Below are 27,597 nucleotides of genomic sequence, written 5' to 3'. Positions count from 1 at the left end.
TTTTCATCGTTTATCTGAGAAAACGTTCTATTTTTATTTGGCAATTCTATTGAGGTAGCATTTTCCATAAGAAAGTGTCTTATCCCATTTCTTCATGTATACCACACTCTCATTAAATAAGGGAGTAGTACAAGCTAATAAAGAAACCAGAATAAGATTTATGATATGAAATACCAGGGAAAAGCATGCCAACATTAATATAGTAACTTATATTAAAATAATAGGAAGTTGGAAATAAATTGTTTTCCTCTAAACATTAGGGTCAAGTAAGATAAGTGTGAGGCTATATTACCTCACATGATTAAACAAAGCAGTTTAGCAAATGGTGGTTAATAAGCAAAAGCCAGTCGATAACATCAGCATAAAATTCAGGGGACTAAAAAAACGTGCTGTAATGTCGAAGCCGCATTACCTGGTGCATTCTCTGATGTTCTAAGTGGTCTTTGCATTAATAATGACAAAATTTTGAGGGTTTTTTTTTTTTTTTTTTGAGAGTTCTAGAGGGAAAGTTTCCCAAAAGATGACTACCCTGGTTCAAGCGATTTCACTTCTGAGTTAATGTAAATCATCCCTTGCTTTGCACATGATCTGTTATGTCAATTCCTTTAGAGTCTTTGTTACAAGCTTTTCTAGCACAGTTGCTATCACAAGATAAATCTCATACACAAAACCTACACTGGGTCTGTGTTTGTCTCAGACTCGGTGAAAATTTTACATAGCGCCTAGCAGTCGGTGACACCGACTTCCTCACTGTGTTCACACATGTCACAACCCCGTTTCTCACGGCCGGACCTGTTCCTGCCCCACCATCCCGACCGCCCCCAGCTCAGTGGCTCGGACACTTTTCAGTTTTGCTCAGGCCCCCCGCAGGAGCCAAGCTTCCCAGCTGGGTCTTCTCCCCACGCTCATCAGCGCCAAGTTCCTTCCGATTCTTGCAGCTTTGGGCAGAGGATCACAGACCTGGGGACTTTCAGCGTCACCCATCAAGTCACACCAGGCACACATATGCTTGTCCACGTGTTCACACACAATGAATCTTTTCATTTAATGAGGCAATTTGTCCTGTCAACTTGGCCCCATTTCCTTTATTTTATACAGAAGGACATGAGCACGTAAAGATCAGGAGATTGTTTTCAAAGTCACATAGTCACTTATGAGTCAAGGCTGGAACCCTGATACCTTCATTAAATCAGCCTTTTCAGAGACTTAAGATTTTCCCTCTGTCTTATGGGATCATATGGGCACAGAATGGTGGTTTTGTGAAAAGTAAATGAGAACTTAAAGTATCTCGCTAAACTGCTTTTTGTGGGCTTTCAGAAAATGTTTCCTCTCCCCATTTTCACCAAACTGAGAGACAATTTATTAGAATTTATTAATAAAATGTATTAAGAGACCGGGCTTTGGTTGCTAAGAATTGCATTCATTCCCAGCTCTCTGCCTAACCTGTTTTTTGACCCTGACAAATTTGTTTAATCTTTCTATTCCTAGACATAGTTCTTAGCCATACAATAATGTTCATATATGATTCTTATATATATATATATATATTATATTCTTATATGATTCTATAATTTTTCTATTTTAGAGTCTGATTCATCATTTAGCACATAGTGGTAACTCAGTTTCTTCAAATTAATAAATAAATGAGTAAATAGTAGTGCCCAGTGTTGTTATTATTTTCTGGCTGTTTAATGACACATTTGAAACTAACAGAGGTATTATATGGTTTCTGTGGATATTTTAAAGTAAACTATGGGATATTTTAAGGTAATTGGATTCTTTTAATCAGAGTTCGATTTTTAGTCAGTTTCAGAATATTTCACATTGACCCTCATTGAAGCCTCTGGCTTGCTTTCACCTCCCAAAGCTCCTTCCCTTCTCTCTAAGTCCCTACTCAAAAACTAGTGCATATTTTGTAAAACATTTATTACCTTGTATACACTAAATAAAGTTTAAATTCCTCTACAGGACATTAAGGAACTTAACAATTTGTTTTCAGTGAACCAGCATAAACCATGTCTGGCTACCCCGCCACGTCCTGGTCCCATCTCTTTCCAGGTCATACCCATACACCACTACCCTATATTCACCCACACTGGGGCTCCATGCCCAAAAGTCGCTCATGAACAGTGCTGTGGAATGGAAGTCAGTAAGGTACATAAGCGGAGAAAAATGTGGCCATTTCATTTTGTAGTTGTGGGGGCTGTCTCATTAAGCCCCACTAGCTTTATCTAAAGCTAGGATAGTAATACAATATAGAGCTCCTGTAGGATTAAAAGAAATAGCATAATTTAAATTATGTTATATATTGCTTGTCACATAGAAAGCAATATGTGAAAGCTATTGTGATGTGGTAAAGATGAAGTCAGAAGTCTTTGCTTGTTTTGTTCCTTCTGTCTAAAAGCATTTAAGTTGCTTATTTTGTGGCAAAATTGCATTTATTTTTTAAGATCTGCTTATCCCCCTTTATTCACGTTAATACGTAACTAATAATGTTTAAGTTGCACGCTCTGGCATTTCTACTCTCTTATGTCTTCATTGGCATTGTATCATTTTCTGTTTAGTGTGTCAATTTCTAAAACAATTAGTCATAGGTAATAAGAGTGAAGGGGGCTTTAAACAATCATTTACTCCAATACCCTCATTTAAAAACTAAGAAAACTGAAGTCAAACTCCTTAATAACATATCTTTTACAATTAATTGTATAATATGTGCCTCCCTAGTAGCGTGTGAATTTCCAAGTTGAAAACGATGTCTGTCTGATCAGTTTAGTTCTATCCACAGTGATTGGTTCAGGGTAGACCTACAGTGTGGATATTTCTGGAATAACTGAAAGTCTACTTCTGGCCAAAGTTCTGAATCCTAGGTTAGTGCTTTTGTGCTCTACTCTATTTACTCTCATTCAAACTTCATCTTTTTCTACAGATTCACTTACTGAAAATCTCTCTTGAAAATTTTTGATCGTCCTGGAGTGGTCTATATAAAGATGATCCCTGTAAGAGTCAGGAACTCTCTGGTTCTACAATGCAGTCACTTAACTTGCACTGGAGTTGTAATGATGCATACTCTCCCAGAGGCAGGCCCAGAGAGAAGTGAAGCTGAAACAGTAACATTTTTTCCTGGTCAAGCTCCCGGACATCTACCCTTGACATCAAACCCAGTAGTCCTTTCGTTTGTCTAACAACTGATTGTTTCAACTCTGACTTCATAATAATGCCTATTTTGTGTTGCTCATGGCTGTCTGCGTCCAACTTTCATGCTTGTTAACCTTGTTTCTACTCTATAATAACCTAAGGGGAAGCAGGGAAGTTATGAGGGTCCATTATTTTATAGATGAGGAAACTAAGTTTTGGTCTGAATTAAGATTTCCTTTCTCCCATCTTAGAGTTTACATTGCATAATTTTGCTTCTCACTGCTGGGCTGGGTCCGCCTTAGGACCATATTCTATACTTATTCCACATGAGTAGGAAAACCTAATATTCTTCCATTTAAGTTCTAGCAAAGTTCCAAGAACAGCCACGGGCTATACACCCATTGAGTCCTCACGCTCAAGGCCCCTTCAATTCCTGAAAATAAACAGCTGGCTGCTTCAGATTGTGGTTTAGGAATGCAAGGCAGCATTTGGTAATTAGCACTTGAACTGAGCAATAACCTTCAATGAGTCTTTCATTTCCCTGCTCAGGGAGAGGGGCCTCAACAAACAGAGACAGAGTGTGCGCCAGCACCAGTTTGTCAGAGTTGGAGACACTCGTGAGATGTACGGCCTTAACCAGGTTCTTTAACTTCTCTGCGCCTCTCAGACGCTTCCTGTAGAAAAGCGAGGCCACCGCAAGTTTGCGGGGAAGGGCGAACGAAGTAACAGAGATAGCAGAATAGGGCTTGGCTCATAGTGAGTGCTCAGTCAATAGTATTCCTAGTCATTATTATTATTCATGACTTTGTGAAACTTAAAAGCAACATTCATCCAATCTGAGTTGATCATTGAAAGTATGATCGTATTTTTCTTTATGTAAATAAATTGCTTTTAAAACAAGAGCAAAAAGGGTTTGGAATGAATTTCTTTGTGTATAATTAGGTGATTTCAGTTCATTTTATTTGAGTAAAAGCATCTTTGTCGTTTTTGACCATGGTGGAAACGGCGCACGTCTCTCGCATGACTGGTACCACATTGGGAAAGTAAATAACCTTATGTTGAAGTTGAAAGTGCAGTTACACGTGCCAGATCCTCTCTTGAGACTTGCCTGAAATTCATCCCTTTAGGGTTTGTGTGTTAATAATGAAGGGTGGAAATCTGCTGTAAGCATTCAGCTTGATTTAGACCTAGGTTAGTATTGTTTGCCTGTAATATATTTAACATTCCAAGACTCCTTTCTGATTTATTTTATCACATCCATCGTAAAGCTAACAATTATAATCACTCCCATTTTTCTATTAAAGCAGCTAGGACACAACAAAGCAGAGGACTAATACAGCTTGACAAATGATAGCCTTTCAAAGCTCTTTCTCCTCAAGAAAATGGAAAATATTCTGTGCGGGCAGTTGACAGTAAAAAGGAAATCTCTTCCCACGAAGTTATCTCATATAAATATTAATATTCCTTATATGGCCATTACTTCCAGCATTTCATTTTCCAAATGCACTTTTTACAAACATGTAATATTATGGTCCATTACCAACCACTAATGGAGAATTTTATGACCAACTTTTGCACCAAAAACGATTATTTGCTGTGTGAGGATAGATTTGCAAAACAAGATATGGTAGCATTTAAACGGCCACTTATTTTTAGAGGGCTGCCCTGACGATGGTTGCCTAAAACTTCGATTGCCATCTCATGGCCTCATTTTCTCCAGACCCACATGGGTGTCTCTTGCACTTAAGGAGCATAATGGAAGCCAATTTGATTAAAATAGGATGTTTCTTATCATTAGGAAATTTGGGGATGGAAAAATAAGAACTCGTATAATAAATATATAATTTCAAGCCACGTTTATCCTCCAAGGTAATTAGCATTCAATTCTTTCAGCAATCAGGAAGGCACCAGATTTTTCTCCTCTATGCTCTTTTCAGGGAGAGTGGTATGTATAATTTCAGGTAGGCCAAACTGAGCAAAGTAAACTATTTCATTTATGGTATGAATATTATGGGAATCATTCTGTAGCGCATATCTTCCCCTCAGCCCATAAAATTGTTCTTTTAAGCATATTTATAGTCAAAATTTCTAGAGAGATCCCTAAGGTTCTCATCTTGTCATAAGGTCCTAATTCCTTCTATCTTATTTTTACTGACTAACTTGGATATCTGGATCCACCAAATTATTTTTTAAATGTCTTCCTTTATTGGTGTTGCTACAGTCCCTTTTAAACACTGATGTCTGAGGATTAGTTATAATGTAAACAATGATTCAGTAAAATGTATCATTTACATTTGTATTTAAAATAGTACTCAAGGAGATGGCTCTGAGTCTAGAATTCATGTACTGAAATAGAAGGTGATAATGTGTTAGGTTTTTTGTGTTGTTTTGTTTTAATTGGAATTTCTAGGATTTATCCATACTTATTAAATAAACTTTAAGTATCTATTTTATAACTAGTCTCCATGGAAAGGTCTCTCGAATATTGTCTCCACATTGTTTAAAACATAAATGAGAAGGATAAAGAAAACAATTATTAAATAAAATAGAAGTTAAGTCCCACGAGAAGCCACAGAACTAGTTTATGGCTACACAAAGAATCAAACCTAGATTTTCTGATTTGCTGGTGTTCTTTTCACTACTTCTTTAAGAAGTCAGTTTTAAGACAACTGACCTTAATACATGGTTTAATCTTTACTTGTTCGTGTAAAATAGACTTCACACTATTATGGTATTGGCATGAAACATACAAAATATAAATGTTAATATGACATCCTATATGTGATAATTAATCATATGTAGCCATATAATATGACAAACATTCATTAAATTGCTAATTCTGTCAATATAAAAATTTCTGTGAAGAGTATTCTTTTTACCTTATGGAAGCCAGATAATACCAGTAATTAATGAGAAGTGAAACCACTCAACAGTAAAATGCTTTCAGATTTTTAAAACTACTTTAGTCATTTGCAATTATTCAGGAACATTATTAACAAGATTTTTTTTTTTTTGCATCATGGAGCTGGGATTCTGCTTTTTTTTTTTTTTTTTTTTTTTTTTTGACAGAAACGTTTGCTAAATCACAAAAGTGATAAATAAGGTTATATGAGTTAGGAGACTTTTGGAAATATAGTTCCAAAGAGAAAACTTCCTACGTGATGGAAGAAAAAATATAATTTAACTTAGATGTTTTTCTGTATAATTTGGAAACAGATGGACCATAAAAGATTATGAAAGCATTGTCACATGGTCTTTGGAAGAACACTAGGACATGAGGACTTTAAGAAGCCCTCCTTACACAAAATTTCTAGAGAGATACCTAAGGTTCTCATCTTGTCATAACATCGTCATTCTTTCTATCTTATTTTTACTGACTATGTTGGGTATCTGGATCCATCAAATTATTTTTTAAATGTCTTCCTTTATTGATGTTGCTACAGTCCATTTTAAACATTGACGTCTGAGGATTAGTTATGCATATGACATCACACTCTCACTCTTCCTTCCTAGTCTCTTCACCTTCTCCTCCATTGTCTGAAATATTTACCCATCATGCATAGTCTTAAATACTACATTCCCCAAGAATCCTCCCCAGACTCCCAAGGCTGTGGTAAAGACCCTCCAATATGCTCCTCAGTGTCCTGTTATTTGCCCAGCATTTGTCACGTGTGTTACTACAGTTGCCCATTTACCTGGCGTTATGTCCTACTAGACTCTCCACTCCACCAGGAAAGGAGCTTGGGTGTCCCATTACCTGGCCCAGAGTTTCATACATAGCAAGTTGATCAGCTCTGATGGAGCTAAAATATACTAAAGTTAACCAAGCACTGGGACACCTGGGTGGCTCAGTTGGTTAAGGGTCTGCCTTGGGCTCCCAGCCCAGGGTCCGGGGATTGAGCCCCACATCTGGCTCCCTGCTCAGCGGGGAGTCTGCTTCTCCCTCTGCCCTTCCCCACCTCGTGCTCTCTCTCTCTCTCACATAAATAAATAAAATCTTAAAAAAAAATTAAAAATAAAGTTAACCAAGCCCTGTGTAATTCTTTATAGCTTACATACACAGGGTATCTTGTGAAGCTCTTTACATCTCTTTATTTCACCCATATTACAGATAAGGAAGCTGAGACTCCTGCAGGCTAAGAGGTATAGGAGGTCACGTACCATAAAAGGTCAGACTAAGGAAATCCTGCCCATTCTCTTTCCTCACTTATTCTTTCATTCAGCAGATTTGTGCTGAGCCTCCTCTATGTGCCAGACATTATGTCAGAGCTGGAGATCCAAAGATAAATAGGTTAAGACCTCCTGAAGCTCTCTGCCTAGTCAGAAAAATAGACGATAAACAGTAATTATAGTACAGTGTGATAAGGGCCTTGACAGAACAATGCATTCTTGTGCCGTGGGATTTCCAACGAGGGAATAAGAATTGTGCATATTCATTTGCACTATTTCAATTTTTAATATTCTTTTAATACCCTTTTATGTCTGAATGTGTAGTATATACCACTGTAATTCAGAAAAAGGTAGGCAAAGGCCTATGCAAACTAATGAAATTTTAAATATTGCAATAGTATTGCTAAACCAACTAGTTTTCATTATTGCTCATATTATACATTAATTTGAGTATCAAAGAGAAGTCTGTATGGAGCCTAATCCGTGACAGTTTCAAATGGCTTGCTTAGGCAAAGTTGTCGTCATGGTCATTTATACAACTTGGAATCCTAAGATGATTCTCAAGAGAATTATCATAAGCACATTAACAAGAATGGATGAGTGGAAGAACTAGGGTAGGAGCGCAATATGGCATGAAGATGGCTTACGGTGAGTCAGGGACTCAGAGACTGCTCTAGAAAACAGCTGTGTGCTTGAGTTGATCAGAAGTTCATCTGCTGTTTTTAAAAATCTTTTAAAGAAGAACTAGTTGACTGGATAAAAAGATTTATTTCGCTTTTCAGAGTTTTTAAATTATTCTTCAGAAAAAAAGGAAGTAGCCATGGAAAAGAGTGGTATTTTATAATGGCAATTAAAATATTTTACTGAATAGATGCAAACTATAGGTAAATGCCAGTTATAGCCTGAGTTTATTTGCATTATTTACTAATCATCAAGGCCCTCAAAATGAAAAGCTCATGAAGAATAAGCCATGAACACACCAGTTCCTTGAAAGGGGTCTTGCCTTATTAGTCTGTTCCCAGTGCTAAGTATGCAGTCTTGCTTATTGCCGAAAAGACTTCAACCAAGACCAGATAACTCTCTCAACTTCATTCTTTAATTTAGAAATAGAATAAACAAAACAAAAATTGAAGAGACCTAAACCATATGTGGATAAAATGTAGTTCTGCTCTAAAAGCCTGTTTCAGAACCCTATGAATATCAGTTGTCAGTGACGACGAGCTAGGGAACCCACTGTGTTTAAAAGTAATGTAATGTATGGTGATGAGCATAACATAATAATATATATATATATATCATAAAAATTTAATTAAAAAAAAAAGTAATACCTGTTTCCTACTGAAGCAGCCAAACCAGTGAAAATGGGTAGAAGCCAAGAAGAGAGCAGCCACCCTCCCAAGCATCCAAAGAATGCACATTCTACACATTCCAAGAACACCTCCCCCGCTGATGACTTTGCCTAGCCCAGTGGCTATCCACCTCAAACTGCCTTGCAAAAATTAATAGGGGGAAAGAAGAGAGATGCTTTTCTGGAATTGTCCACCCTGGTAACCTGTTCCCTCGTAATTAAAAGAAAGAAATTCACAATCCCATTGTGCGAAGGAGAGAAGTGTGGACCCAAAAGTTTCTGGTAAAAGGAGTGAAAAGGTCTACAGGGATAAACACAGTAGCCCGCACAGAATTTGGTAGATATTTTTTTTCTCTTTATACCCTCAAATGACGCTCTTATTTTTCAGTGTAGGAATGGAGGAGGGGGCGTTGAACTGTCTTAGGACCCTCTCACCTGTGGTTGAGTACTGTGAATGGCTTTCAGTAGTCAAAAACCCTGCCCTTATCAGTTCCAGAAACCCTCTGATTGCTACATACAAATCAAGAATGTCAGGAAACTCATTACATCCTTGATAACCAGAAGAAGTAAATCAGCAAAGTGCATTAATTGTGCTACATCACTAGTTTTTACTGCTGTGTGGATACCTCCAGATACCCCTCAAGAGACACTTGGACTTCATATGTTTCTAGATGACTTACTCCCAATTCCTTTGCTTTCTATCAATATCATCTATTTTTCTGAGTAAACGTCTCAGAAAACTTTAGCAAGATTCTAAAATTAAAAAAAATGAGTCTCACACAACGAAAATTTCCACTGTAATAAAGCAAGATAATTGTAGTGAGGTCTAGTAATTATCTGTATTTAGTATGATTTCACTGTAAATCATGCTTTTTTTTTTTTTTTTTTACCTTGTCCTTATGTACTAACACCTGTCATGAAACATATTTGATCACTTTTTTACCAGATAGACATCATGCTTGGATCTTTTTTAAGAAAAATCTTTATATTCTACCTTCATATTCTTGGAGGAAACCTAATTTAACATTTAATTTTCATTACTATCATATATTAACTTGAGGTTATAATCTGCTTTTGATAATTGCTCTCTTTCCAAAAAAAAAAATCCTCTCTTTTCTAAATTATAGATGTGGGAGGATGGAAGTATGTGTTTGCCTCTGAACAAACCCTGGACATATTTCAGTCTTGCTTTTACATAAACATTATAAAATATTCTAAAATAAATGGCATTTATCACTGCTTGTCATATTGTTTGCTATTGAAAGCGAATTTTATACTAATTCTAGTTGACTCAGATTTCTAAGGCAATACTTTCCAGTTCTTCCTTCATATGAAAAATAGTTAATAAGACAGGTTCTTTTTATGGAACCAAAAGCTAAAAATGAACTTTTCCTGAAATAGCTGTATTTCTTCATGCCGTTCTGCCAAGTAGAAAATGTATGTCTTAGGGGTTTACCTGCATGGTATTTTTCTACTACTACAGCTACATAATTCTGAATTTTTATGTATATATTTCAAACTTTTGGCATATGTGCTTTTTATCATCCTCAGGTAGAATAAATTAGTTCTTCAGTGTCTTACCTTTACTGATTATCTACAGAAAATATAATAATAAATTATGGTTCAAGTCCTCCAATGAGAATTTATCTACTTCCTGTTGGTTAGTTGAGAAGCATCAAGAATCAGGAGAGAATATATCTGTAAAATTCTGAATAACATTTTGGAGTTGGAGCCAATGTAACTTGTTAGTCTAATGTCTCTTATATGCCACTCTAGGTAGGACTTTGTCCTTAACTACTCATTCTTACAACCTCGTTTTCCCATTTTTACTTGATAGTCTGCCCTCAAATCCCTTGTGTGTGTTTGTGTGCGTGTGTGTAACATGACGGCTTTATGAAAAATAGTGTAGATAGAAGAGATAAGTTGGAGAGTAAGTAGAATGATAACCATATTTTGAATGTTCTAAATGCCATAATTTCAAATTCAAAACAGTTACTGTATATGTTCAAAATTGAAAATTAAAAAGTGAATATAAAATCTTAAGTAGTAACTACTTTATCTTAAAGCTATGCCTATAGACAAAAGTGCATAATATACTAAATATAATTGGCCAGGAAAGAGTTACATTGAGTAGTGAACTGCATCCTGCACGGTCAGGGAGTGATATCTCTGGCTAAATATTTTGTAACCTAAATTCATGAGATGTGTATTTTAAAAATATTAGTAACTTCCATCAAATAGAAGGGGTTGCCCTTAATTTGAGTATGGATCCCACACAGTTACTTTTTCATCCTTATCAGTAAAATTTTTATTTAAAAATTCTTACAAAGCTACAGATGAACAGGTGTTAGGGTTTTTGTGATGATTCTGAGCTTTTTGCTCCTGTTAAATCTTATGAGTTTGTAACTTTATGATACTATAATATCATATATCCAAAAAAGCAAGCTTATTGTTTTTCCTTTTTTTTTTTTTTTTAAGATTATTTATTTATTTTAGAGAGCAGGAGAGAACACAAGCAGGGGGAGGGGCAGAGGGAGAGGGAGAGAGAGAATCCCAAGCAAACTCCGTGCTGAACGTGGAGCCCAACGTCAAGCTGGATCCCATGTTCCTGAGATCATGACCTGAGCGGAAATCGAGAGTAGGACGCTTAACTGACTGAGCCACCCAGGAGCCCCTTGTGATTTTTCTTTTCTTTCTTTTTTTTTTTTGTTTAGATTTTATTTATTCATTTGACAGAGAGAGGGAACACAAGCAGGGGGAGTGGGAGAGGGAGAAGCAGGCTTCCCATGGAGCAGGGAGCCCGATGCGGGGCTCGATCCCAGGGCTCTGGGATCATGACCTGAGCCGAAGGCAGATGCTTAACGACTGAGCCACCCAGGCACCCCGTGATTTTTCTTTTTGTTAAAGAAGCATTAAGGAGAGAATTTAGATTTTTACAACTTTAAGTGGACCCACCAGACCCTATTCCCTCCCTTAGTAACAGATTACTTTATAAGAACTACCTTTAATATTTAAGAAATGGAAAATTATAGATCCATATGATAAAGCAGTCAATTAAAAGGGTTTTTTTTTAACCTAGTGACTTTCATACATTAGTTTAATGTATACTAAATTTAAATCAAATTTAATCTAAACTTGAAAATAAAGCTTTACTTTGAATTATTAAAAGTAATATAAGACTCCCGTATTTTTTAGGTTTCCCTGGTCTTCGAGACTCCATAGGGTTTACCCTGAGACCATTTCATCAAACCTTAACATTTTTGGTGTTCTTATTTTCTCACTGCCTATTAACACCACATCATGCATCAATAACAGAAGGTCTTCCTTATAATGAGTAGTTATTTTATCTTCAACATGCTCACTAATATTTTTCCTATGAAAAAAGCCTCCCCTCTATGTTTATATGCATCTTTTGATTCTGTATTTGGCCAAGATCAATCTCTCTCTTAATTATCTTGTTCAGTCAGAGGAAAGAATGACTTCAAGCTTTGTATTTCTTCCAAACTAAGAAAAAGTGAGTATCCCACATACGAAACTATCAAATGTACCCTACTTCCTTCCTCTGGACCATTGATTCACCCAGGTGCATGCATAGCAACCTTCTGCAGTAAAACCAGTTTCTATATGACGCCCTGTCTTTCAACATCATAAAAGGCATCTCATCTTTTTGATAATACGTTGTCTGCATGCAGGGTTCCAAAACATAGATCGAATTAAGCGTATGAATCTGGTATTGAGAGAAAGGTAATTATAAGCATTTAGCAAGTGTTTTGAAGAATGCATTGCTGCAAGGTGGCATAGCATGTAAACATGACACCAGCATCTTACGGAATGTACAAAGAAGGGGTGGCTCCTGTGCCAGATAAACATTCTTCAATTAACGCTTTCCAATATGTAGTGTGAATGTTCATAGTCTGTGTTTACCGTCCTGAGGCTGCTACTTTTAATGCTTCAAAAACTGTTGCCTGTGTATATTCTCCTTCTGGTGGATCTAGGGGTGAGGGTCTGATTACAGGCACATTTCCCCCTTGAATCTGCCTAATAAGCTAAACTGAAACCAGTGAATACAAGATGGAAAGCCTCTTCCGATGAATTAAGCTGCATCCTATAAACAAGCATGAGAGAAGGCTTCTCAGGAATTAAGGTTATAATGAACTCTTTGTATGGGAACGTACAATCCTTATTTTGAATTCCATAATTAGGATACTCATTTGTGAAAAATTCCCTATCCAGGATGTTTTTAGTCATAGTTTTTTGGGGAAAAAAGTTATTTTATTGTGAGGTTTGGAATAGGCATTTTGACACCCGTTATCTATTTGCAGGGAAATGATGGATGTTCCCAAAATGAATATTGTGTTATGTTACCTACTTGTCCCTTTTGCTACTGGAAGATTTACCCTCACATTGTTTTGTCTGTACTACTCATTTTTTAAAAAAATAATACATATTCCTTCCCATTAGTTCTGCTTACTTAAATAAAATAGAACATACTAATTCTGAATCGCTATGAATAGCCTTATGTATAATTCTTCAAAAAGATTAATGTTCAAATGATTGTAATGGTTCTGTTCTTTATATTTCTTGTATATTTACACATATTCTGAAGAAAAAAGATGGTTACCCACGGGATGGCTTATGTTTGGCCCCCATTTTTCAGGTATGTTCGTATTTCTTAGGGCAGCCAAAATTCACATCACATCAGCAGTATACAAACCCCAAACACCAGATAACTAGGCTTTCGTAGAAGGGCATATTTTCAGCGTATTTTATTATTCTATTTCATGAAGTTTTCTTTTCAGATGTCTTTATCTTGAATTATATTTTTCTTTATGTGAAATTCAGTTTCCTGGGCCTACTTAGAATGCTGGTGTTCAAATAGTTAAATAGTTTGCTGAAGCTTTTAAGCCTGGTTCAGTGCTACCTACACGATTTATTCCAATTAAACATTATCCCACCCGCTCTGAGCTGCCTGTTAGGTGGCAGAAGCAAAGGTTGATCCAGGCTCATGCAGGAAAGATAGGGATGGACTTGGCAGATAGTCTGGTCTACAGTGTCTGATTCAGGCGGTGGCTCTTAGATCCTTGAACTCACAGGTTGTTCCAAAATAGTGAAGGTTACGCTTTTTGAAATATGGGCAGCTGGCCTTCCTCTTGACGCATATATTACTTCTTTCATCATTGCTAACATTTTCTTTTCCATTTATTATTTTGACCAAAGGAGAGAGGCCTTGTGATATAAGCCTTGTTGTATTCTGTTCTATGCAATATGTATGTACATTTTATTTAAATCATACATGAGTTAGATCCATTCTTCAATGACAACTTCAAAAGCAGTGTGTGCTTTCCTAATAATTTTTCTAAAAATAAATTATTTTTAGTACCAGGTAAGGCTGATAGGTAATGATCTCCTTGGCACAGACTCTTAACCTAGAACTAAGCAATGTCCTCTGATCACCAGGCCTCAAAGTATAAGAATTTTCTTTCATTATCAAAAACGTGGTTAGTGTGACTTAACGCTCCACGTTGTTATTACATTTATGAAATTCAATTCTCTGGCTACTCTTTCTTATTCAAGTTATCTTCCCTTAGAGCTGTGTTACTGCTGAACTTTGGGGAAGACTTAAAAGATTTTCTTTGCTCCAGTCACAAGTAGAAAATGTAATGACAATTCATGTGATAAGTTTTGCATGTAGAAGTAGGGAGAAGTGGGCGGTATATTATTGTTTGAAAACAAGGTCAAGATCAATAAATAGGATTGACATTTGTTAACAAAACATGCTAAACTACTACATCTAAACTTCAAACAAAGACAACTGAGTAAAATTAATAGAGTGTTTTCTGAAGTCATTACAACAATCTCAAAGGAAAAAGAGGCAATCACAAAATCACTAGGCCTGGTGAATGAACCATTTCGTAGTTGGTTAAAAGCTGATGGAAATTACAGGAATGGCAGCAAAAAGCATCCTGAATGTAGGTAGAAATGGAAGGATACTCAACTGGTCAAGTGTAGTAGAATTTCTGTTATCCGGTGGTTGCATTCGTGATTGAATGTGCACCAGAAGGCATGGTTTTCACATTATGTCAACGCATCTGCTCAGTGGATGAGTAGCGGGTGATAGGGAGGTTGTCTGGTAAATCCCAAGAGGAAAATGATAGAAGCTGGGGAAACAGGAGAGTGAGGAATGTGAGAGAAGTATGTTTGAACCTCATGTGTTGTTAAATTTTGAAGCCCTTAGTAATTTCATCTTTTTTTTATTATTATTATTGTGTACCATTGTTATTTCTCCTCAAGAACAGGCTGTTCTGTGATTTTTCTTTCCTGTCTTCCTATTTTTAAAAATAGTATCTAACACATTTTGTACTTAATCTCAAGGAAAACTTACAGGCTTTCTTTAAATTCTTAATTCAGTGTTTTTCAAGATAGGGCCAACCGTTCTGAAGAAAGGAACAGAAAATTCCAGGCATGTTTGAGGTACATAAAACTCTAAAGTACCTGGAATCTAAAGAATTGTAGGCATAGTTTAGGTAACTGTACTGAAAACTAGGAAAGTCAAATTTTGCCTCTTTGTTTAGAAATTCTACTTCTGTAATTTGTTCAGATATCCTCTTTGTGAAAAGAGTTTTGACTGTAAGGATTGAATGAATGAGTAAGCATTTTTTATTAAACAAGCTGGACTTTGTTCTATTGCTGCTCTTCTTTTGTTGTTGTGCTGCATGCTTCCAATTCATGCGGTACCCAACATGTTTTCTTCTCTTTAAGAAGTAACCTTTAGTGAAATACTTTCACTTCTAAACAATGTGATATATAGATACATAGATATTCTTTTAGTCAACAGAGATCTGTGTGGAAATGTTGTCTAGACTATTGGTAAAAATCTTTCCTCCCTGAACAGGAGATGAGGAGTAGTCAGAGTAAAAATATGCCTTCTATTTCCCCACAACTATTTATTGATTTTTTTTTTCTAATAAAGAATAAAGGCAAGAAGACACTATAAAAATTATCCAAGATACATGGGCATGTATGACTCACTTTATAATTGTAAAAGTTGGATATCTGAGGTTTGGATAAATTATTGCAGTCACAAGTCAGTGTCCTTTAAAACTGGTTAGGGTTATTTGAGAATCCACCCAATGGATCCCTCCTACCCTCTGCAGGGTGCATGGAAGAAACCAGTGAAAGCACCCTTACATATTACATGTCCCTGATTTGTTCACTCACCACTCTTCCTTCCCATAAGTAGTAGATGTGTTTTTTAGGTTCTGTGTGCAATTTGTCATTTTATTTTATTTAAAGATTTTTTTTATTGGGCACCTGGGTGGCTCAGTCGGTTAAGCACCTGCCTTCAGTTCAGGTCATGATCCCAGGGTCCTGGGATCAAGCCCCGCATCGGGCTCCCTGCTCAGCAGAGAGCTTGCTTCTCCCTCTCCTTCTACTGCTCCCCTGCTTGTACTCTCTCTCTCTGTCAAATAAACAAATAAAATATTTTAAAAAATAAAATAAAAAAATAAACGATTTTTTATTTATTTTTTTGAGAGAGCAGAGTGAGCGAGAGAGAACATGAGTGGAAGGGAGGGGCACAGGGAGAGGGAGAAGCAGACGCCCCGCTGAGCAGGGAGCCCCCTGAGCAGGGAGCTCGAGGAGCAGGACCCTAGGATCATGACTTGAGCCGAAGGCAGACGCTTAACCGACTGAGCCACCCAAGCCCCCCTGCAAGTAGTTATTTTAAAAATTATTATAAGGTTATCTTTTTTTAAGGAGTCTAGAATGTCTTTCATATTTTTCTTTGGTTTGTAAATCTAAAAGTTTTGGGGAAGGGATATGTGAATTGGGATGGCTTTATTACAGTTTGGAAATTTTATTTGATTTTTCATCTCAGGATAACAGTGCCCTTAGATCCTGAAAATTCCACTAGTTGTCTCTGTTTCTTTTTACCCTACTAGACCATATGGACCTTAATCAAAGGAAAAAGTTCAGGCTTTTTCCTTGACTCTTTGCTCTGCTTCACATTTTCAAAACCCAGTAACTGTCACCACATACAGGTGCATAAAGCCTAGTTTAAGAAACAGAGATGAATTGGGAATTTTTTTTTCATTTAGCAAAACTTGATTTTAAAGCAGCAGCTAAAATAACCCCATATCAATCTGTTACATGGAAATGTTATTTCGCATTTATATGGCACTTTTTGTCTTCGTTGGGCTAAGAGTTGCAAAATTGACATTCCAATCCACTGTGGTAGCTTAATGCTTTTTCAAATGGTGAAAGCACAACCTTGCAGTGCTAACTAGCTTGTCTGTCATTGCACAATGAACATGGCAGAGACAAAATTAGAACTTAGCGTTTCTAAGTTTTAGCGCATTTTTATCTGCTTTTCTTTTATATATTTAATTCTCAAATTAGAAGTGCTGTGTGCTTTCAAAATTAATTTAGACCCCTCAAAAACACTTGTCCTATGATACACTTATGCTTACTTTTCTGTGATTTTAAGTGCTTATTTTCAAAAAGTTAAAAATATTCGAAAAGTGAATGAAATAGAATGCCAATAAAAATCTCCAAACTCTGGTAGATTTCTTGTTTTGATAAAATCCTTGTGGGAAATTTGGTACAAACTTTGATGTTCTACTGACGGACCTTATTCCTTGGAATAGACATTATGGTGTATTGCTAAATGTTCTTTTATTGTGTCACTTGAGACTTTACTACATGGGAGAAAATAGAATATTTTGTTGATATGTTCTTTGAATATTAAAATATTTGGTGGCTACTCTCACAGTCTACCAGACAAAGAAAAGTCTTATCTTTACCCAATCATTCAGTCATATAATATGTAGTCAGATTAGAAATAGAGGAACAACAAAGTGATTGAGTAATGAACCAATGGAAAAATGAATGCATGAATGAAACTTAGAAGCAAAGGCTTTAAAGAAATCATATTAGATATTATGGTTCTATGTTTGAGATATTGTAAAATTCAAATAAAAATGGAAAACCTCCCTAGGCCACCTGTGAATTCAGTTAGGCCAAAGTTCCTCAGCTGTTTTAAACCATAAGCTTCCCACTTCTGCAATATTACACAAAGGAGGAAATTTGAATAGAGAATACAAGACATGGAGAAAAACATTGATTTCAACACTATTTACATATACCTAAATTGGAACCCCTAGAGATTTTCAGCAGTTGGGAAAGAGTTAAGCAAATTTTGGTACATTCCCAAGATGAAATTTTACACAGCTCCTTAATTATCAATTAGACAAATAGAAGCATGCAATGAAGGAAACAACATGAGCTTTGGGATTGGACAGACCTATGATTGAATCCTTGTCACTTCCAAAATGTTCAGAATACAAAGGGATTCCTGGAATCTCTGTACCATCTTAGAAGTTCTTTGTAGGATCTTCCTAGCATGATAGACTGCCCATGTTATTGGGTAGTGAGACCCAGATTCAAAAGTGTCCTCTCAGAGAGGCCAATTTAACTTTGAGAGGTGGTATGACAAACTTCAGAATCACATAGGCCAGGATCAAATTCTAGCCATTCACTAGTGGTATGACATTGAGTACACTAGGTAACTTTCTTTGAAGCTCAGATTTCCTGTCAATAACTTGCCAATAAGGAATGCCACTTACTTCATGGAGTCATTGGTATGATAAAATAGCATGATGTATATCAGCACAGGACTAGATAGGGATTTGGTGTTGGACTCCGTAGCAATTATTGGTATTCCTGTTGTGGGATCATTGTACTATTGAAAAAAAAAAAAAAACCCTCCTCAAGATGATTTTAGTTGTTTATTTTTGCCTAAATAATTAATCCTCAGCATAACATTAAAGACCGATTCTGTGTTCCAGCCAACTGCTTCGCCATTTTTCCTAATACCATTCCTTGCAGAAGCCAGCATTTTGTCACCCTGCCTGGCCATTTCCCAAACATTGCATCAATCCCCACCTTTGAACCTTTCCTCTTTCTCTGCCCACAGGCTGGATATCATTTTTTTTCTCTAACTTTGCCTCTTCTGGCAGTCCTCCTCCTTCAAGGCTCCACTCAAGTGGAGCTTCCTGCTTTGAGCCTTCTCTGCAGCACTCAATATTTATTGCCTCCTTCCCCTTTGTTTTCATAGCACTTTGTATAAAATAACATGCTTCACATTTCCAGGCCTTATCATTTTGTTTGTGTCTGACACTTCCCCTACATATTAAGGTGTTTGAGGACAGATGCCATTTCTCCCCTTATTTTATTAATTCTTTTAGCAACTTAGTCACTCGTGCACAGTGGACGCTCACAAAATATATGTCAAATTAAATTCAAGAGTGAGTGAAAGCTTAGAAATAACCCCATGTAACTCTTCTTGACAGGTGTGTACTATTTGAAGGGTCCAATTGAATGTGATTTTTCCAATTTTTTACATATCAAGTTTTCATTTATATGAGGTTGGTTCTAAAAAAAAGGCAAAAAGTATTGAGATACTTGACCCCAAATCACTTTTTCCCCTAACTTCATTTTCATTTATTGCACAGATATAAGGCTTATAGGTATAGTAATATGGGTATAATGTTCTTTGTGTCTAGGCTAGCTCGTGGACATAGCCTTTGTGTAAATCATGAGCTCTATCCCTGGCTTGCCTATGACAGTGCCTATAATATTTTGGGAAATGTTTACTACTTAAAGGAATGGAAAGGTAAATGCATTGATTAACATGGTATATTTGCAAGACTTATAGATCCTCTTGAAAGAAAATAGACTCAAGATTTCAAACACAGGGGCGCCTGGGTGGCTCAGTTGGTTGAGCAACTGCCTTCAGCTCAGGTCATGATCCTGGAGTCCCGGGATCGAGTCCCGCATCGGGCTCCCTGCTCTGCAGGGAGTCTGCTTCTCCCTCTGACCCTCCCCCCTCTCATGTGCTCTCTCTCTCCTCTCATCCTCTCTCAAATAAATAAATAAAATCTAAAAAAAAAAAAAAAAAGATTTCAAACACAGTATTTTATAATTCTTTCTCTGAAAAGGAAGACATTTTTTTTCTTTAAAATTGATTAATACAAGGGTGGTGAGATTGGGGGAAGGAAGAAAAAAATGAAATCTGACCCTAACATGAATATCAGCTGATTTTGAAAGAGCTCCTAAGTTTAGTCTAATTAAAATAAATGTTTTAGGGGCACCTGGGTGGCTCAGTCAGTTAAGTGTCCGACTCTTGATTTTGGCTCAGGTCATGATCTCAGGTCCTGAGACTGAGCACGAGTTAGGCTCTGTGCCGAGAGCATGGAGTCAGCTTGAGATTCTCTCTCTCTACCCACCCCCACTTGCATGCACTCTCTCTCTCTTAGTAAATAAATAAACAAATAAATAAATTAAAATAATTTTATAGCAGCCTGTTCTGTAACTTCACCCACTGATAAGTAATATCAATCAATCCTCTAAAGACAAAAGCTCCCCTTGTAGATTTTTTACTTCTTCATTATCTCTACAAATCTGTGAGACATTTTTGTAGGAAATTAATCTCTGAGTGAAGGGATTAAACTACAAAATTATATATATATATATATACACACACATATCATATTTGTGTATGTTTCATGTGTGTATATGTGTATATATATATAAGCATATATAAAATATATATGTGTATATATAATTTTATATATTTTATTTAAAAACATGTTTATATGTATATAGATACATCATATATATATACCTGTAGTCTTTTTCTTTCCCAAAGAATTTATACATGAATTAATGGTCTCTTCCTTCCTGGCCTCCAGATTTTGGCTAAACCCTTGCGTAAAAAATATTCTAAAATCGTTTATGATATCCAACTTTCTGACAAGGAGTCAGTATCTTTGATAATCCAGTCAAGGAATCAAAGTGTTTGGTCATAATCTTATGATCTTTAAATATCCTGATTACTTTCTCTTGATATTTCCTATGGAATGAATATTACCAAGATCCAACCCTAGGTAGAGAAGTGACTGGACCTGCCAGAGTTTGACAGAGAAAACCCATCAAAATTTAAAATTCCAAGGTCAGAGTAGACTTTCAAAAATCTTTATTCCTGGTTATATGCAGTGGTGAACTGAAATTTTAAAGATAAATCCATCAGTATTTTGCAAGTCAATGTCAGATCCAGTTCTCTTTTATCAGACATAGAGAAAAATTTGTTTAAATATTACATATTTTTCTTCAAATAGGAAAGAGAGAAATTAGTTCATGGATAATCCTAACTTGGAGGTATTATTTGATTCAAGAATGTTCTAGAATATGTGTGAAGAACAATCTTGTCTTATGAGCTCTTTCTCTGTTTCACCGCATGGTGCTTCTCCAGTTCCACCTCCCTGCATTCTCCTCCTGCTCATCTTTATGTGACAAAACTGGATTTCTCACCCCTCCCTGAATATGGATTTTTAGTACTTTCTACCTTGCCACGTTTCAAACCACTTTTAAATATGTAAAATTCTATCATTTCCCCATGGAGACTGGATGATACTTGAGTACCATTACAAATGAAATATACATCTAAGCAAACAACTAATATAAATAAATCCTACCTTGTTGGTTAAAAAAATCAATTATTAGGTTTAAAAGCCTTTATTAAATAACAACTATAATTCTTTAGGCTAGTTTAATGGTAATTATATTTAAATACGTACTTTTAAAATTTATGTTCTGACTTTCTAAAGAGCTAGCCCAAAGAAATTGAAACTATTATTATCACACAAGACTATATGTAATATGCTTAACAAAGGTTTGGGATATTGATGAAATACCATGTCTTGCCAGGACTTAAAAAGAGTCAGGCTAATGTTAATGGACAAAATAATCTCTTAGCACAATAAAAGCAAAATTCACAAATGGACATAGAACTTTTGCCTATTTTAGACCTTTAGTCTACCAGCTCAATATTTAATGAGAAACCCATTCTTAGTTTCTTGAGGACGGCTGAGGACTGACAACATTTTTAGATTTTAACAACTCACAATGACACAGATAGGGCATTTTTCTATAAAGTTTCCTAGCCTATGTTGCATGGATCACAAATTAAATATGTATTCCAAATCCTTTGTTAAACATATTTCTGTTGTGCTGAAATTCTTAAAGGCAATCCTCATGACTGAATAATTCATTATTTATTAAATTTACTTGTAAGCTGGGCATACTACAAGATATTATCAGTTAGGAAACACCTAAGACAAATTACTTTCTAATAAAAACCTACCCTCCTCCCCACTGAAATTATTGTGGGAAGTCTATTTCGTCTTGTTATAAACAAGTATCTGTGAAACATGATAATTTTTCATACTATTGGTGCAGGTGATTTTCTATCATGGATTATGAAGATTTGGGGATATTTTTATTTTTACAAACATAAGGTTCCCTAGCATAAATGTGTATATATGTGGTATATATATCATATGTTACAGATGTTTTAGAAATATTGCACATTTGAATGAATACATAGACATCACAGATCACAGGATTCTGGGATACATGTGAATGTAAATGTTTATAAATAGCACTGGAAACTCCAGTCACGTGAATTTCTTCATAAAGCATCTTTAATATTGCAGTAGAGAACAGAGTGTGGGAGCTGCCTAATTTTAGTCCTGTTTTAAAACAATGATAAATTTAACTGGTTGCTTAATATTTAATGACATATTCATAAAATTAAGCCATGTCCTTTCAAGAATTTTTCCCATAAAGTTAACTTTCCCTCAGCTCATCAAGAATATGATATAGTAGATTCTGGTTATCTCTGGGTTGGTTGGTTCACTCTTAAAAGGATAGATTGTTTGTTTTTTAAATGGTGCTCATCCCCAAAGTGATGACATTAAAAAAGAAAATTTGGGATTTTACATTTCAAGAGGAGCAATAGGATAAGCAGACATATATTGGGATTTCAAAAATTGCCTACAAGAATGTGGACATTGGAGCTGGAAAGGACATTAGATTCTTCTTTTACAGGGGATCCACAGAGCTGCCTTCCTCTGGATGCCCCAGCCAGTCAATAACCAGTAGTGGACAAGAGGGCAGATCTGCCTTTTGGTTAGATTCAATTTTCTAGGATCCTGAAATTCTTAAACGTAATCCTCATGACACTGAATATTTTATTATTTATTAAACCAGATTTCTAACTGCTCCAGACTGTTTTTCTATAGCCTTTGTACCCAGTGACTGACATAAAAATCGGACACATGTTTACCAAGTGAAATACACTTTTATGTGAATTTAATATCTAATGTGGAATCGCTCTTTACTCTGTGATCACCATCTGTCATTCAATAAACACTAAAAGTATGCTTTATTACCATTTGTTTTTTCACTTTTTTTTTAATGAGAGGTATAATTCATAAGGAGGTTACTCACTGAAATAGCCACACGTTTGAATAAGATGGCTGACTATTGAAAATAACTTGTTTACTTGTCTATTGACTTAACCAAAGGAGGGAAAAATAAGACGTATATGTGATTAGTTTGTGTATGGTTTTTTGACCCGATAAAAACTTTATTGAGAAGTCTGTCAGACATATACATTCATTTTCCCCAAGATGGATATCTTTGTGATGGCTTTAGTGAAGAAAATGATGCATTTGAATTGATATATGGTGTGTAATTTAAATGCCAAGCGACACTGATTCTTCTGGGTTTTTGTTTGCTCTAAGTTGATCTAACTTTTGAGGAAAGCTCTTTACATCAAGGATTGGCTGTGTCCGTTTTTGTGTTGGGGAGGCTTAACTTCTGCTCTGTGTGCACGTATCTGCTTCTAGGGTAAAGCAAAAGGGGTTGCTGCTCTTAGGTTTCGTTACTTTTCTTTTTTTTTTTGAGGGGGGGGTTCTTTTCTAGTGCCAGAATCACCTCCCTGTAATACTGCATGTGGAACGTTCCTAATTGGAGTTTGTTTCTCCCAGGACTCTGGCTCCTTAGGGATTTGCCTGCCTGGCTTGATGGAGGTGTTCCAGGTCTGCTTTCTTTCGGATAGTGTTTCTCCTTTATTTTATCTAAATAGAGGATTATATTAGCTAAACAAGATTAAACTTGAGATATGAGTAGGTACATATCTCATCTCTGCTTTTGTTACAGGTCCTTATAGTCCCTGTTTCTGCTTGTAACATAATGTTTTAATGTAACCGTCTTTAAATAGCTACACCTCCTATGAAAACTTTGGAAGAACCCTAAGCAAGTTGTTTGAAAGAAACAGGCATTTAAGTGCTTAATTCAATTAGCAACTCATAAAGTCTATACAGATGAGGATGTAAATAGCCTTTATAAGAATTAATTTCATGAAATGAACATTTTGTAGAAGTGAATGTGGAGTTTATAGATCCTTAGGCAAATCTTCACTGTCGGTTGAATTTATTTAAAGAGCTTTTCTGGTCACCTTTGAACCTCAATGATTTCTCCAGATGTACAGAAGTGAACAATGTAAAAATCTTGCTGTTTCAGCAGAACTGATTCCAGCTGGCTGGGAACTGGATCTGCAAGTCATTGGTTACAGCTGTGTTTCGATTTATGTGATGGTTGAAAAAATAAATTACCCGATTAGATGGCTAGAAAGAGGACTCTTTGTTTAGCCCTTGTGTGGGGACTGAAAGTGTTTATGGTGCTGTTTTCTACGCAGTCTTTGCAAAGTAAGCTGGACAAATAGACTTATTCAATGCTCCTAAGAAATGTTGCATATTCAGCTTTAATTCTTTGCTAAAGAAACTATTTTTTTTTCTATAATGCTGTCATCCAGCAAATGTTTTAAAGGTTTAGCATTTAAGAAGAACCAGTAAGTTTTCTGTCCTACTGAGCACTGCATTTAGGAATGGAAAAGCTGTTCTCTTTTGTTCAATGTGTACTTTAAAACATGTCTTTGTCAGGGACAGGAATGGAAATATGTTTCTCCTAAATTCAAAGCTTTATAATGGCAGAGTGTCTGAACATAAACTCTAAACCTTTTCCTTAATGAGTTATGGCTTGTGGCACATAAGAGAAAATAAATTAATTAAATTGCTAAATAAAGAAATATAATCAAGCATGACTGCAAAAAAACAAAAACAAAAACAAAAAACAAACAAACAAAAAAACTGACAGGCCCCTGGGCCATTTGGACTATGAGGGTTTTGAATTTTTGTGAATATTTACTTTGTTACCAAAGTAAATTTTATAGGGTAGGAAGGGTATTAAACAGCATGTAACTTTTCAGGACAGTGAAAAACAAAATACTAGTAACTCCTGGAGGTTTCGAGTATAGGGTCTTACAAAATACCCTCATAAGAGAATTAGTATACCAATATAATACTGTATGAAGGTTTTTAAAGAATTATTTTCCAAGGTAATTTGGGTCCTTGAGTTTCTTAAAGTCAGGACCTGTGGACAGTGAGCAGCTCGGCCAGTTCCACCAAGGCATTAAAAAAATGAATGGGTAGGTGGCCCTGGAAAAGAAGGTTACAATGATGTGTTTTCATTTTTATTTTGTCAAACAGACACTCATTTTCTAAATGGATTCAACATTTTTTAAAGTTTTTTTTCCACAATGCTTCGTAAAATCCTGAAAAGGGACAGAATTCTCAAATGAACTAGAAAAGGAGGCCAACCACTTGATCAGATGATATAATGTCCATCAAGTTCAAAAGCAATTCAGGGTGGGGAAGATCCAGAAATGTATTGTTTTTTTCCAAGAAAATAGGTGATTCTTTATCCATTTCCTTTCTTAAACTAAGATATGTATTATGGAATTTAGGTGTTGCAGAATGAATAACCATAATGTATCCAAAAGGAAGCAAAGGTGGGATTGATCTGCCTTGACTTGTCAGAAGGTTTTGCTGTGTCAGGCTGTTTCCTTGATCAGTGAAAGTATACCCTCTAACCCTTAACAAATCAATACAATTGATTGGAAAGGATGGGAACAAAGCATGAGAATGCAGGATACCCTTGAACCTTTACTGTTCAGATATATTTAAATGAGATTTATAATGCTTAGAAGCATTTTCCTCTACTCCCATGTAATGGAAATGTCTTCATCCTATGAAATCGGATGGAAAACCTATGTAATAATGTTTGAGAGTATAATATAGTGGCATTCTTCATGAAAGAAGATGCTTTGAAAAGTTAAATTTGTCTCACAGTGTTTATACTTCTAAAAATGTATTAATCAGGAAACAATTTCTATCATTGAGCATAAAGATAACAAAGTGAAAATTCAGTCTGGAACATATGATTGAATGATATTAGGTTTCAAAAATAAACATTATTTGAATAGGAAAAAATCAAGAAAGGAAATATAAGTATAGAGAGAATACTTTTTTATTTACGATAACTTACTCTATCTTTTGTGCTCCATTCTTACCTATCATGATCAATGGATAAAATATTTTTTTCTTTATGATGAAAAAAACCCTATGAAATTAGCTTATTTTTTCATATTGAAGGAAACTCTAAAAAATCTAGAATAAGAATGATTATGAGCAATCAGAATAATAACTATCCATTAATAACTTTATTCCACCCAAATTAAGCAGCATTCAAAATGAGTATTTTTAAAAGGCAAAAAAGATGTTTTAAAAGTTTTCAGTAGTTGACAGAAATTTTTAAACCTATGATTCACCTGATTTTCTGATTTTTTTTTTTATTTTAAAATTTCAAAGATCTACTTAAGGAGGTTTTATAGCCTGACTTATTTTATTTTATTTTATTTTATTTTTTTTAAAGATTTTATTTATTTATTTGAGAGAGAGAGAGCACATGAGAGGGGGAAGGGTCAGAGGGAGAAGCAGACTCCCTGCCGAGCAGGGAGCCTGATGCGGGACTCGATCCAGGGACTCCAGGATCATGACCTGAGCCGAAGGCAGTCGCTTAACCAACTGAGCCACCCAGGCGCCCATAGCCTGACTTATTTTAGCTTGATATTTTGAATGTGTTATTAAAGCTGAAATAGGTCTATTCAATCAATTAGTTCTAAAGTTTTTTTTATCTATATTGGCTAATTTTTACAAGTGAGTTATCCAAGGAAACTGTGACTTCTTCCCCCTAGTGCATGTACCATAACAGTATATACACATTTTTCTGAATCTTAAAAAATTGCTACCTCCCCAGTTCTAAAATGAAAATATTTTCTATATTATTTCAAATAAGTGAAAATTTAAATGTAAATAGGGTAAACCACATAAAATATCTAATAAAAATTTTAATATTAGCATATTATGCAAATAAGATGAAATGATAAATTTTTGAGATTTAGTTATTACGTGAGATATCACTGGGACATAGGAAGAAGATCTATCATTAATCTTTCCAGAGATAGATGCTACTAACAGTACTACGATGATCAATGAGACAATCATGTGTACAAATATCTAGGTAGTAATGACCAACACGTGTTTCTAATTTTACTCCCCTTCTGTTGCACAATATTTTAGAGTTGAATTAGGCCTTGATGATTAACCTAGTCATCCCACCCAATTTTAAAGGTACAGGAACCAAGGTTCTGAGAGTTAAGTGACTTACCCAAGACCATAAACTATTATTTACTGAATTGACACCAGACCCAGTTTTCTGACTCATAGATCAGTTCCCGTCCCACTTCCCAACTTTGTTTAAATGTGTCGTATATAGAACATAAGGAAAATGGTATTTTTCTAGAGTCATGTTAGCTAAAACAAATTATTATTGCTCCTTTGCCATAATATTCAAGCTCTGAATATGACAATAATTCTGAAGTCACTTGATATTTAAATCCTTTCTATTTACGTCCCATCTTAAAAAGTCAAGATTAATTCTTTTCTCTTTCACCTGTTAGGAAGCGCATCAACACAGCAGAAATGTTCTTTTATTATTGGTATGTATAATCCTGCTAACTATCAAAAAACGCTCTTTCAGATTTACATATAATTTGATATGGCATAATTGTTCATGGTCTCTAAATTGCCCCTCATTATCATACCCTGCCTTTTTCTTTTTCTTTTTCCTTTTCTTTTCTT

At 35.6% G+C, this 27,597-nt stretch overlaps 1 long non-coding RNA gene across 1 annotated transcript in view; it reads left to right on the top strand.

Moving 5' to 3' along the window:
• The window catches only part of LOC118546276 (uncharacterized), a 522,743-nt gene that overhangs the window by 411,798 nt on the left and 83,348 nt on the right, over window positions 1-27,597 (top strand). The gene's annotated exons all lie outside the window — the stretch shown is intronic.

This window comes from Halichoerus grypus, chromosome 1 (assembly GCF_964656455.1).
Source record: "Halichoerus grypus chromosome 1, mHalGry1.hap1.1, whole genome shotgun sequence".
Lineage (NCBI taxonomy): Eukaryota > Metazoa > Chordata > Mammalia > Carnivora > Phocidae > Halichoerus > Halichoerus grypus.
Note: the sequence above shows the minus strand (reverse complement) of the source record. Positions and strands in the feature narration are given on the sequence as shown.